Source organism: Balaenoptera physalus, assembly GCF_965194825.1.
Source record: "Balaenoptera physalus genome assembly, chromosome: 3".
Taxonomy (NCBI): domain Eukaryota; kingdom Metazoa; phylum Chordata; class Mammalia; order Artiodactyla; family Balaenopteridae; genus Balaenoptera; species Balaenoptera physalus.
In genome coordinates, this window is record NC_138890.1 from 147,409,937 (window position 1) to 147,422,956 (window position 13,020).

At 38.5% G+C, this 13,020-nt stretch overlaps 1 protein-coding gene across 8 annotated transcripts in view; it reads left to right on the forward strand.

The window, feature by feature from the left end:
- Positions 1-11,034: 11,034 nt before the first annotated feature.
- The window catches only part of LOC309656867 (uncharacterized protein), a 103,424-nt gene continuing 101,438 nt past the window's right edge, over positions 11,035-13,020 (forward strand). For 4 of the 8 annotated variants that reach the window (XM_082453891.1, XM_082453892.1, XM_082453893.1 and 1 more), the window contains exon 1: positions 11,036-11,342. The gene's annotated coding sequence lies outside the window, so the exon portion shown is untranslated. Of the gene's footprint in view, positions 11,343-13,020 lie in introns of all 8 variants that reach the window. The other 4 variants (XR_014261518.1, XR_014261519.1, XR_014261520.1 and 1 more) reach the window with 4 other exon arrangements.

The window sequence follows — 13,020 nt, forward strand, 5'->3', positions numbered from 1 at the left end:
CATGGTTTTCTGACACATTTGCTTGTCCTTTCCAGCCTGAATCATTTATGCATTGTTCAATCATTTATTGATTCATTTACCCAGTTGACAAATATGTATTGAGCACCGATCATGTTCTCAGAACTGGGCTGGGCATTGGGATATAAGAAGATGGGTTTCCTGCTCTCTGGAAGCTTTCTATTGCAATTCTCAACATATTCCTCTCAGGATCACTATGCAGCCCTCCTGAAAAACAACGTTCTTTTGATTTTTGTGTCATCACTGCCTGGCAGGGGTATTTCTTGGCATGGACTTTTATTCTGGCCATTTTCCCAAGGACCAGAGGCAATGCATGTCAGCATCTCACTTTCTCCGCAAGGGATGAGGCCTGAGGGATCTTCACAACCTCTTTTTTACCTGACTCACAGGGAGGCCACACAGAAGAGTCCTCCCAGAATGCTTGGAAGCTGATGAGCCACCTTAAACAAATGAAAGAAATCATCCTTTCATACCCGGAGGGGATGGAGATGTTTGAGTTGGGGCCTTGACTACAGCCAAGTGAGTAAGTATGTCCCTGGGTATTTAGTTACAAGCCTGGGAATTATTGAACAAGTCTCTCATCGTGAAAGGAGCTGTAAATCAAATAACATAAGGCCTTCATTACATAAGGGAGATAACTCTGCCTTACCAAATGGATTTGAAAGCATCCAGACTCAACTTGCAATGCGAGAAACTCTAGGTAGTCAGCCTGTTGCTGCGTGTATGCGGGTCCACTCATGTATGTATCTCTGCTCTGCCAGCTGTGAGGGAAGGGACTCACTTGGCTGACTTGATGATTTGTTTTCTTTCTTTTTCTTTTTACAGGTGTGTAGAGTTGAGTCAATTTTAATTTTCTGCCCATTTCCCGCTATTATCGGCAATGGTGTTTGTTCTTCCCTTATATTTTCACTCCCCACTCACATTCTTCTTCCTCCGTAGGTATTTGCTTTTACAAATTGTATGTTGTATGTTGCTTGGTCTGTATGTATTTTTTTCATCTTTTCATTATAACCGTATTCAAACACAGTGGAAAGTTGAATGAAGAGTACAGTGTACACTCCTATACCTATGACCTTGAATCAAACATTTCCTAACACTTTGTCATACTTGCTTAACTCTGTATAGGTGTTTGAAAGTAAGTTGTAGACATTATGATAAATCTCCCCTAAAGCATGCTTTAAGCATGCTTTTCCTAAAAATAAAGACATTGTCCTACACAAAAACAGTATCATGACCCTTAGTCCTGGAAGGAAAGAAGGAAGATAGATAGAGATAGAGATAGAGATAGAGACAGAGACAGAGACGGAGATGGAGATGGAGATGGAGAGGGAGATAGAGATGAAGATGGAGATGGGGTTGGAGATGGAGATGGGGTTGGAGATGGAGATGGAGAGGGAGAGGAGAAGGAGAATTAGAAGAAATTCAGCCATTTTTCTCTCCAGTTTCTTGGCTGCAGGTTGCTTTTTTTTTTTGTTTCCAAGAATGGGTGTTCTGCCTCCCAGTACACAATATGGACACCTCAGAGTAGAGTTACTATCCAAAAAAAAAAACAAAAACAAACAAACAAAAAACCAATAAAGGGCCTGAGCTTCATAGCTCTAAAAAGTCACTTTTTTGGAAAATTAACACTTGCGATTTTCTTTAAATGCAGCCCAACCATTCCATCACTTGGCTATTCAATCCTAACAGTAATAGCAAGGTTTGGGTTGAACTTGCTGTTGAACTGCAAAGAATTTCTCAAGGCGGTCATTTTTGTGGTGTGTAGAGCAGTGTATGATCTCTAACTCTGGAAGGCCAGGCACAGAATTAATGAGAGGTTTCATGTGTATCTAAAAGAATGTCTTTCCAAGAATTTATTACTCTCCTTTTGGCATGTGCTCTCAGGCTCTTCAAGTTGGTGGTCAGATTGGAAACTTTAAATTTTTCTTTCAGAACTCTGCCTGGGCTTGTGTACTTTTCTATAGGTGTGTTATAGTTCAATGAAAATTTTATTTTAAAAAAAGAAAAAAAAAATAACTCTGCTAAAGTCTCACTTTCTCTAATATACCCATCACCCTTGACCTTTAGCATTTCCCCAGACACTTAGCACTTCAGAAGTCTTTGGTTTGGTCTCTGGAATTGGCAAACTGTAGTGTAGTGACAAGAGTTCTCAATTCACAGTATCCCTGATTCTAGAACTGGTTCTTGGGTTTTCACGTAAGAGTTGCATTATTGGGCAAGACCCTTAACCTTTTTATGGCTCAAATTTATCAGCTGTTAAGACAGGCATAATAACATGTTGTCAGGATGCATGTGGAGTCACGAAAGTCAAACAAGATAATGGATACAAAAATGCTTCATTAACTATAGGAAACGTGAAATTTTTACAATTAGGGGTTTTATGTGTCTCTGTTCTTTTTCTGGACTGTTATGTGATGATCTGCTTTCCCAGGTTCCTCCCTCAGCTGCCTGTGGTCCATTTTCCACGCAGCAGCCAGAGGGATGCTGTGAAAACATCATGTATATCATGTTTCTCCTCGGTGCCCATGGTCGGTCCCATTTCTTTCTCTGCTTCTTGACACCCCCGTCTCTCTGACTTCAATTCCTACTATTCTCTTCTTGCTCATTCTCTTCCAGAGACACTAGATTTCCTGCGAGTCTTCAAACCTCCCGTTTCAATCCTGCCTCCGAGCCTTTGCAGTTTACTCTGATGGGAATGTATCCACATGGCTCACTTTTTCACTTCCTTCAAGTCTTTGCATTTCATTGAGGTCTTTTTGGCCATTCTTCATAGTTGCAACCCTGGCACTGCCTAGCCCTTCTTCCTGCTTTATATTTTTACATAGCATTTATAACTTCCTAATATACTATGTGGGTGACATTGATTTTGGTTAATATTTGTCTTTCTCCACTAGATTATAAGCTCCATCAGAGCAAGAAATTTTGTCTGTTTTATTAACTGATGGATCCCCAGCACCTAGAACATAGTTTGACATGTAGCAGGCCCTCAGTGAATATGTTGAGTATTATGTTGAATAGTATCTTGAAATATTATTCAACCAATAAATATTTGTTGAATAAATGAATGAGCCTGTTTCAATCTCACAATCAGAAAAAGGATGGGAACTTACATTTCTGGACCCTTTTCCATATACACCTCATAAAAATGAGCCCTGTTGGAAAGTCTATGTGGATTCCTAACCTTCCCCCAGGATCCTGACCTCCTGGAAGATATTTGTATAATCTCTTTGCATGTTTTAATAATCCAGGAATGCTGTTTCTATTTCAAAAACCTGCAGAGAAGCAGTAAATGGAGGAGAGATGTTCTTTGGAGAAATACAGAGAATCAGGATCATACCAGGCAAATTTGATGCATGCTCTTGTCTACTGGATGATATTGTTTCCCCACCCATCTTTCTAGTATTTTCTTCAGCAGGATGTAATTTGGTCTTGCAGCTTCTCAAATGGCAGAATGATGACCTCCACAGCATTTCCCAAACTGTGTGCTGGGAACACTAGTTCCAGGAAATGTTAATCTGATCTCAAAAAAGAGTAAGGTTTCTGTGGTTCTGATTATATATTAGCATGTTAAAGGCTCTGAGGAGTCACACAGCTTAAAAATAAGTAAAGAATGGGTGGCCTGTTCAATAGTAACTTATTGGAATAGGGGAAGTGTGGCAATAGTGAATTCTACTCCAGTATATTAAAATGACACACCAATATTAGAAGACACTACCTATTTTGAGGCCATGATCTTCAGCTTTCAAACTTTCACTTCCCACGGAGCTCGTGGCTATATACGTTTTGTTTTGCCATTGAGTTCTGCTCAGTACTCTGTAAGCTTACCTAAGGAAGGAAATGCGCTTATGGAGTATCCCTTATGTCAGTGACATTCTCCATGGCACTGCAGTTCTTTTCGGATTTTTTTTTTAAATTAGTGAAGTACTTATTGAGCACATCTCCCTACTTAATGCAAGAATTCCATTAGATACAATAAAGATACCAGGGGGAACAAGACAGGACAAGATCGTGGAGCTTACATTCTAGGATAGCCAGGCAAAAACAAGTAAATCTACCAAATAATACACGTGGAGCCAAGGGTGTTAAAGGAAGAAGGGAGGAGATAGGACAGAGAATAAGGTGTATGTGAGGGTGTTTCCTACTTGAGGTGACCAGGAGGGAAGGATGCTCTGAGGTAGGGACATTTAAAGTGAGACATGAGGATAAGGAAAAGGGGCTGTGCAAAAGGGGGAAGAAGAATCCTGGTTTTAGGCAGAAGAAAGGTGTAGTCATGGCTCAGTTGCAGGAAGCAACTTGCTAAAGAATTGCAAGACGATCCCATGGTTGACCCATGGTGCTCATGAGGGCCATGAGATGAGGGGAAGGGCGGCAGTCTGTGTATACACGGCAATTATTCAGGGCTCTTGAGGCCATGGTATGGCCTTTCATTGAGAGGATGATTGATAGGATTGAATTTATGTTTTAAAGAACCTCCCTCAAAGCAGAATATACCCCAATGCACTAAAAATTTTAAGTGAACAATGGGCATTTAAAGATGCTTTTAAATATCTGAAAACTACAGATTACATATTTATTTGTCTCTCTTTCCCAAACATACAATATCCTCTAATTCTATGTGAACCACTGGGTCTTGGTGAAATGTTGTTATTCTACTCTGTGTTTTATACATGTCTCCACATCTAGGCTCTCTGTATATCTGCGCTTCAGAGAATACCTATAGCCTGGAGCACATGTGAGGGATTTTAGGGCAGAGTCAACCTTCTACAGTCCTGGAGCTTGTTTTGGGGGCCTCCCATCTTCCCACCCTGAAAGCATGAATTCAAGAGATGCATTGTTTTCCAGTAGTGCTGGGCATGCATTTTCTTGCTCTTCTCCATGCTTCAGTGAGTGGTTCTGGAGGTACTCATAAATTAGCATGATATTTGCAGCACTGGTAAATGGCAATTGAGAAAACTTTCCAACATCAAACAATTCATGCTATATTTATGTCAGTATAGACATGGCATACATGAAGTATGGTAGAGAATTTTTTGTTAGCCAGATGAATACTGAACTCCAGAATAGCAAAGGCTTGCTTCTATAAAAATATTTAGTAAGATTTATTTAAGATCTAAAAAATTAATTTCAGCTTTATTTAAATAATAGTTTTAATTATATTTTATTTTTTATTTTTTTGAATTTTATTTTATTTTTTTATACAGCAGGTTCTTATTAGTCATCCATTTAATACACAACAGTGTATACATGTCAATCCCAATCGCCCAATTCATCAAACCACCACCTCCATCCCCCCGCCACATTCCCCCCTTGGTGTCCATACATTTGTTCTCTGCATCTGTGTGTCAATTTCCGCACTGCAAACTGGTTCATCTGTACCATTTTTCTAGGTTCCACATATATGCATTAATATACAATATTCGTTTTTCTCTTTCTGACTTACTTCACTCTGTATGACAATCTCTAGATCCATCCACGTCTCAACAAATGACCCAATTCCGTTCCTTTTTATGGCTGAGTAATATTCCATTGTATATATGTACCACAACTTCTTTATCCATTCATCTGTCAATGGGCATTTAGGTTGCTTCCATGACCTGGCTATTGTAAATAGTGCTGCAATGAACAATGGGGTGCATGTGTCTTTTTGAATTATGGTTTTCTCTGGGTATATGCCCAGTAGTGGGATTGCTGGATCATATGTTAATTCTATTTTTAGTTTTTTAGGGAACCTCCATACTGTTCTCCATAGTGGCTGTATCAATTTACATTCCCACCAACAGTGCAAAAGGGTTCCCTTTTTTCCACACTCTCTCCAGCATTTGTTGTTTGTAGATTTTCTGATGATGCCCATTCTAACTGGTGTGAGGTGATACCTCATTGTAGTTTTTTTTTTTTTTTTTTTTAACATCTTTATTGAAGTATAATTGCCTTACAATGGTGTGTTAGCTTCTGCTTTATAACAAAGTGAATCAGTTATACATATACAATATGTTCCCATTTCTCTTCCCTCTTGCATCTCCCTCCCTCCCACCCTCCCTGTCCCACCCCTCTAGGTGGTCACAAAGCACCGAGCTGATCTCTCTGTGCTATGCGGCTGCTTCCCACTAGTTATCTATTTTACATTTGGTAGTGTATATATGTCCATGACACTCTCTTACCCTGTCACATCTCACCCCATCCCCTCCCCATATGCTCAAGTCCATTCTCTAGTAGGTCTGTGTCTTTATTCCCGTCTTGCCACTAGGTTCTTCATGGCCTTTTTTTTTTTTTTTTTCCCTTAGATTCCGTATATATGTGTTAGCATACTGTATTTGTTTTTCTCTTTCTGACTTACTTCACTCTGTATGACAGACTCTAACTCCATCCACCTCATTACAAATACCTCCATTTCATTTCTTTTTATGGCTGAGTAATATTCCATTGTATATATGTGCCACATCTTCTTTATCCATTCATCTGTCAATGGACATTTAGGTTGCTTCCATGTCCTGGCTATTGTAAATAGAGCTGCAATGAACATTTTGGTACATGACTCTTTTTGACCTATGGTTTTCTCAGGGTATATGCCCAGTAGTGGGATTGCTGGGTCGTATGGTAGTTCTATTTGTAGTTTTTTAAGGAACCTCCATACTGTTCTCCATAGTGGCTGTATCAATTTACATTCCCACCAACAGTGCAAGAGTGTTCCCTTTCCTCCACACCCTCTCCAGCATTTATTGTTTCTAGATTTTTTGATGATGGCCATTCTGACCGGTGTGAGATGATATCTCATTGTAGTTTTGATTTGCATTTCTCTAATAATTAGTGATGTTGAGCAGCTTTTCATGTGCTTCTTGGCCAGCTGTATGTCTTATTTGGAGAAATGTCTGTTAGGTCTTCTGCCCATTTTTGGATTGGGTTGTTTGTTTTTTTAATATTGAGCTGCATGACCTGTTTATATATTTTGGAGATTAATCATATGTCTGTTGATTTGTTTGCAAATATTTTCTCCCATTCTGAGGGTTGTTTTCTCATCTTGTTTATGGTTTCCTTTGCTGTGCAAAAGCTTTTAAGTTTCATTAGGTCCCATTTGTTTATTTTTGTTTTTATTTCCATTACTCTAGGAGGTGGATCAAAAAACATCTTGCTGTGATTTATGTCAAAGAGTGTTTTCCTCTAAGAGTTTTATAGTGTCTGGTCTTACATTTAGGTCTCTAATCCATTTTGAGTTTATTTTTGTGTATGGTGTTAGGGTGTGTTCTAATTTCATTCTTTTACATGTAGCTGTCCAGTTTTCCCAGCACCACTTATTGAAGAGACTGTCTTTTCTCCATTGTATATCCTTGCTTCCTTTGTCATAGATTAGTTGACCATAGGTGCGTGGGTTTATCTTTGGGCTTTCTATCTTGTTCCATTGATCTATGTTTCTGTTTTTGTGCCAGTACCATATTGTCTTGATTACTGTAGCTTTGTAGTATAGTCTGAAGTCAGGGAGTCTGATTCCTCCAGCTCTGTTTCTTTCCCTCAAGACTGCTTTGGCTATTCAGGGTCTTTTGTGTCTCCATACAAATTTTAAGAATTTTTGTTCTAGTTCTGTTAAAAAATGCCATTGGTAATTCGATAGGGATTTGACTGAATCTGTAGATTGCTTTGGGTAGTATAGTCATTTTCACAATATTGATTCTTCCAATCCAAGAACATGGTATATCTCTCCATCTGTTGGTATCATCTTTAATTTCTTTCATCAGTGTCTCATAGTTTTCTGCATACAGGTCTTTTGTCTCCCTAGGTAGGTTTATTCCTAGGTATTTTATTCTTTTTGTTGCAATGGTAAATGGGAATGTTTCCTTAATTTCTCTTTCAGATTTTTCATCATTAGTGTATAAGAATGCAAAAGATTTCTGCACATTAATTTTGTATCCTGCAACTTTACCAAATGCATTGATTAGCTCTACTAGCTTTCTGGTGGCATCTTTAGGATTCTCTATATATAGTATCATGTCATCTGCAAACAGTGACAGTTTACTTCTTCTTTTCCGATTTGTATTCCTTTTATTTCTTTTTCTTCTCTGATTGCTGTGGCTAGGACTTCCAAAACTATGTTGAATAATAGTGGTGAGAGTGGACATCCTTGTATTGTTCCTGATCTTAGAGGAAATGCTTTCAGTTTTTCATCATTGAGAATGATGTTTGCTGTGGGTTTGTCATATATGGCCTTTATTATGTTGAGGTAGGTTCCCTCTATGCTCACTTCCTGGAGATTTTTTTTTTTATCATAAATCGGTGTTGAATTTTGTCAAAAGCTTTTTCTGCATCTATTGAGATGATCATATGGTTTTTATTCTTCAATTTGTTAATATGGTGTATCACATTGATTGATTTGTGTATATTGAAGAATCCTTGCATCCCTGGGATAAATCCCACTTGATCATGGTGTATGATCCTTTTAATGTGTTGTTGGATTCTGTTTGCTAGTATTTTGTTGAGGATTTTTGCATCTATATTCATCAGTGATATTGGTCTGTAATTTTCTTTTTTTGTAGTATCTTTGTCTGGTTTTGGTATCAGGGTGAAGGTGGCCTCATAGAATGAGTTTGGGGGTGTTCCTTCCTCTGCAATTTTTTGGAAGAGTTTGAGAAGGATGGGTGTTAGCTTTTCTCTAAATGTTTGATAGAATTCACCTGTGAAGCCATCTGGTCCTGGACTTTTGTTTGTTGGAAGATTTTTAATCACAGTTTCAATTTCATTACTTGTGATTGGTCTGTTCATATTTTCTCTTTCTTCCTGGTTCAGTTTTGGAAGGTTATACCTTTCTAAGAATTTGTCCATTTCTTCCAGGTTGTCCATTTTATTGGCATAGAGTTGCTTGTAGTAGTCTCTTAGGATGCTTTGTATTTCTGCGGTGTCTGTTGTAACTTCTCCTTTTTCATTTCTAATTTTATTGATTTGAGTCCTCTCCCTCTTTTTCTTGATGAGCCTGGCTAATGGTTTATCAATTTTGTTTATCTTCTCAAAGAACCAGCTTTTAGTTTTATTGATCTCTGCTATTGTTTTCTTTGTTTCTATTTCATTTATTTCTGCTCTGGTCTTTATGATTTCTTTCCTTCTGCTAACTTTGGGTTTTGTTTGGATCATCGTGTTTTCATTGTCATTTGTCTCCAGGTACTTTTTGATTTCCTCTTTGATTTCTTCAGTGATCTCTTGGTTATTTAGCAACATATTGTTTAGCCTCCATGTATTTGTGTTTTTTACATTTTTTTCCCCTGTAATTCATTTCTAATCTCACAGCGTTGTGGTCAGAAAAGATGCTTGATATGATTTCAATTTTCTTAAACTTCCTGAGGCTTGATTTGTGACCCAAGATGTGATCTATCCTGGAGAATGTTCTGTGCGCCCTTGAGAAGAAAGTGTAATCTGCTGTTTTTGAATGGACTGTCCTATAAATATCAATTAAATCTATCTGGTCTATTGTGTCATTTAAAGCTTCTGTTTCCTTATTTATTTTCATTTTGGATGATCTACCCATTGGTGTAAGTGAGGTGTTAAAGTCCCCCACTATTATTGTGTTACTGTTGATTTCCCCCTTTTATAGCTGTTAGCAGTTGCCTTATGTATTGAGGTGCTCCTATGTTGGATGCATATATATTTATAATTGTTATATCTTCTTCTTGGACTGATCTCTTGTTCATTATGTAGTGTCCTTCCTTGTCTCTTGTAACATTCTTTATTTTTAAGTCTATTTTATCTGATATGAGTATTGCTACTCCAGCTTTCTTTTGATTTCCATTTGCATGAAATATCTTTCTCCATCCCCTCACTTTCAGTCTGTATGTGTCCCTAGGTCTGAAGTGGGTCTCTTGTAGACAGCATATATATGGGTCTTGTTTTTGTATCCACTCAGCAGTCTGTGTCTTTTGGTTAGAGCATTTAACCCATTCACGTTTAAGGTAATTATTGATATGTATGTTCCTATGACCATTTTCTTAATTGTTTTGGGTTTGTCTTTGTAGGTTCTTTTCTTCTCTTGTGTTTCCCACTTAGAGAAGTTCCTTTAGCATTTGTTGTAGAGCTGGTTTGGTGGTGCTGAATTCCCTTAGCTTTTGCTTTTCTGTAAAGCTTTTGATTTCTCCATCAAATCTGAATGAGATCCTTGCCGGGTAGAGTAATCTTGGTTGTAGGTTCTTCCCTTTCATCACTTAAGTATATCATGCCACTCCCTTCTGGCTTGTAGACTTTCTGCTGAGAAATCAGCTGTTAACCTTATGGGAGTTCCCTTGTTTGTTATTTGTCGTTTTTCCCTTGCTGCTTTCAATAATTTTTCTTTGTCTTTAATTTTTGCCAATTTGATTACTATGTGTCTCCGTGTGTTTCTCCTTGGGTTTATGCAGTATGGGACTCTCTGCACTTCCTGGATTTGGGTGGCTCTTTCCCTTTCCATGTTAGGGAAGTTTTCAACTATAATCTCTTCAAATATTTTCTCGGGTCCTTTCTCTCTCTCTTCTCCTTCTGGGACCCCTATAATGCGAATGTTGTTGTGTTTAATGTTGTCCCAGAGGTCTCTTAGGCTGTTGTCATTTCTTTTCATTCTTTTTTCTTTATTTTGTTCCACAGCAGTGAATTCCACCATTCTGTCTTCCAGGCCACTTATCCGTTCTTCTGTCTCAGTTATTCTGCTATTGATTCCCTCTAGTGTAGTTTTCATTTCAGTTATTGTATTGTTCATCTCTGTTTGTTTGTTCTTTAATTCTTCTAGGTCTTTGTTAAACATTTCTTTTATCTTCTCGATCTTTGCCTCCATTCTTTTTCCGAGGTCCTGGATCATCTTCACTATCATTATTCTGAATTCTTTTTCTGGATGGTTGCATATCTCCACTTCATTTAGTTGTTTTTCTGGGGTTTTATCTTGTTTCTTCATCTGGTACATAACCCTCTGCCTTTTCATCTTGTCTATCTTTCTGTGAATGTGGTTTTTGTTCCACAGGCTGCAGGATTGTAGTTCTTCTTGCTTCTGCTGTCTGCCCTCTGGTGGATGAGGCTAGTGCAAGTTTCTTGATGGGAGGGACTGGTGGTGCGTAGAGCTGACTGTTGCTCTGGTGGGCAGAGCTCAGTAAAACTTTAATCTGTTTGACTGCTGATGGGTGGGGCTGGGTTTCCTCCCTGTTGGTTGTTTGGCCTGAGGCAACCCAACACTGGAGCCTACCTGGGCTCTTTGATGTGGCTAATGGCGGACTCTGGGAGGGCTCACGCCAAGGAGTACTTCCCAGAACTTCTGCTTCCAGTGTCCTTGTCCTCACGGTGAACTACAGCCACCCCTGCCTCTGCAGGAGACCCTCCAACAGTAGCAGGTAAGTCTGGTTCAGTATCCCCTGGGGTCACTGCTCCTTCCCCTGGATCCCGATGCACACACTACTTTGTGTGTGCCCTCCAAGAGTGGAGTCTCTGTTTCCCCCAGTCCTGTCAAAATCCTGCAATCAAATCCCACTAGCCTTCAAAGTCTGATTCTCTGGGAATTCCTCCTCCCGTTGCTGGACCCCCAGGTTAGGAAGCCTGACGTGGGGCTCAGAACCTTCACTCCAGAGGGTGGACTTCTGTGGTATAAGCGTTCTCTAGTCTGTGAGTCACCCACCCAGCATTTATGGGATTTGATATTACTGTGATTGCGCCCCTCCTAAGCCACATATCATTGTGGCTTCTCCTTTGTCTTTGGATGTGGGGTATCTGTTTTGGTGAGTTCCAGTGTCTTCCTATTGATGATTGTCCAGCAGCTAGTTGTGATTCTGGTGTTCTCGCAAGAGGGAGTGAGAGCACGTCCTTCTACTCCGCCATTTTGGTTCAGGGCCAATAGTTTTAATTTTAAATATTGATAGTTCAACTATAATTATCTTTTATCTTTTACTTTTAATAGATAATTTTGAATACTTCAGAAGAAAAATAACTTCTTTGGAAAACTTATGAAAAATCATTTTTACTTTTCCTTTTTTTTTTTGGCGTGCTGCATGGCTTGTGGGATCTCAGTTCCCTGACCAGGGATTGAACCCGGGCCATGGCAGTGAGAGCATGGAGTCCTAACCACTAGACCACCAGGGAACTCCCTACTTTTCCATTTTTTTGAATTTATTTGAATTTACAGAATTTGATGAAAATATGTTTGTTTTGTAAATTTTGAATATTACTTTAAAAGCTTTTAAATCCTTTAGATCATTGAGAATGCGTACAATATGCAATTGTGATAGAAACTGAAAATACAAACCTGGAGTTCAGAAGAGAGAAAGAGCTATAAAGGAAAAATAAGTAAATCTTCAAAGAAGCATTGTGCTTAAGTTTTTAAAAACTATTGAAAGAAAAGCTGGCAGGCTTCTGTTGGGTATGACCTACATAAAATTTGCAAATAGGACATTATAAATTCTTTTTAAGTCAGGTTTTTGAGGTATCATTTACATATAGTAGCAGTCACCCTTTCCAGGTGTTCAGTTTTATGTGTTTTGACAAAATGTATATTGTTACATAATCATGACCTTAATCAGGACGTAGGGTATTTCTATCAACCCAGAAAGTTTCCTCAGTGCCCCTTTGTAGTCAATCCCCTTCCCACTCTTCTCCCAGCCCCTAGCTCCTGGCAATCTTTGATCAGATTCTTTCCCTATCATTTTGTCTTTTTCAGGATGTCATGTAAATTGAATTCATACAGTATATAATCTTTTGTGTCTGGCTTCTTAACACTTAGCATAATCCCTTTGAGAGTCATTCATGTTGTTGCAAGTATCAATAGATCTCTCCCTTTTATTGCTGAATATTATTCCATTATATGCAGTCACTACACAATTTGTTTATCCATTCACCAGCTGATGGACATTTGGCTTGTTTCCAGGTTGGGGAGATTATGAAAAAAGCTGCTCTAAACCTTCTTTTACAAGTTTTTTTTTTTTTTAGAAGTAAAAATAAGAATCTAAAATGACAGATTTGAACTGGATTCCAATTTTTTTTTTTTTAGTAATCTTTTATTTATTTATTTATATTTTTTTA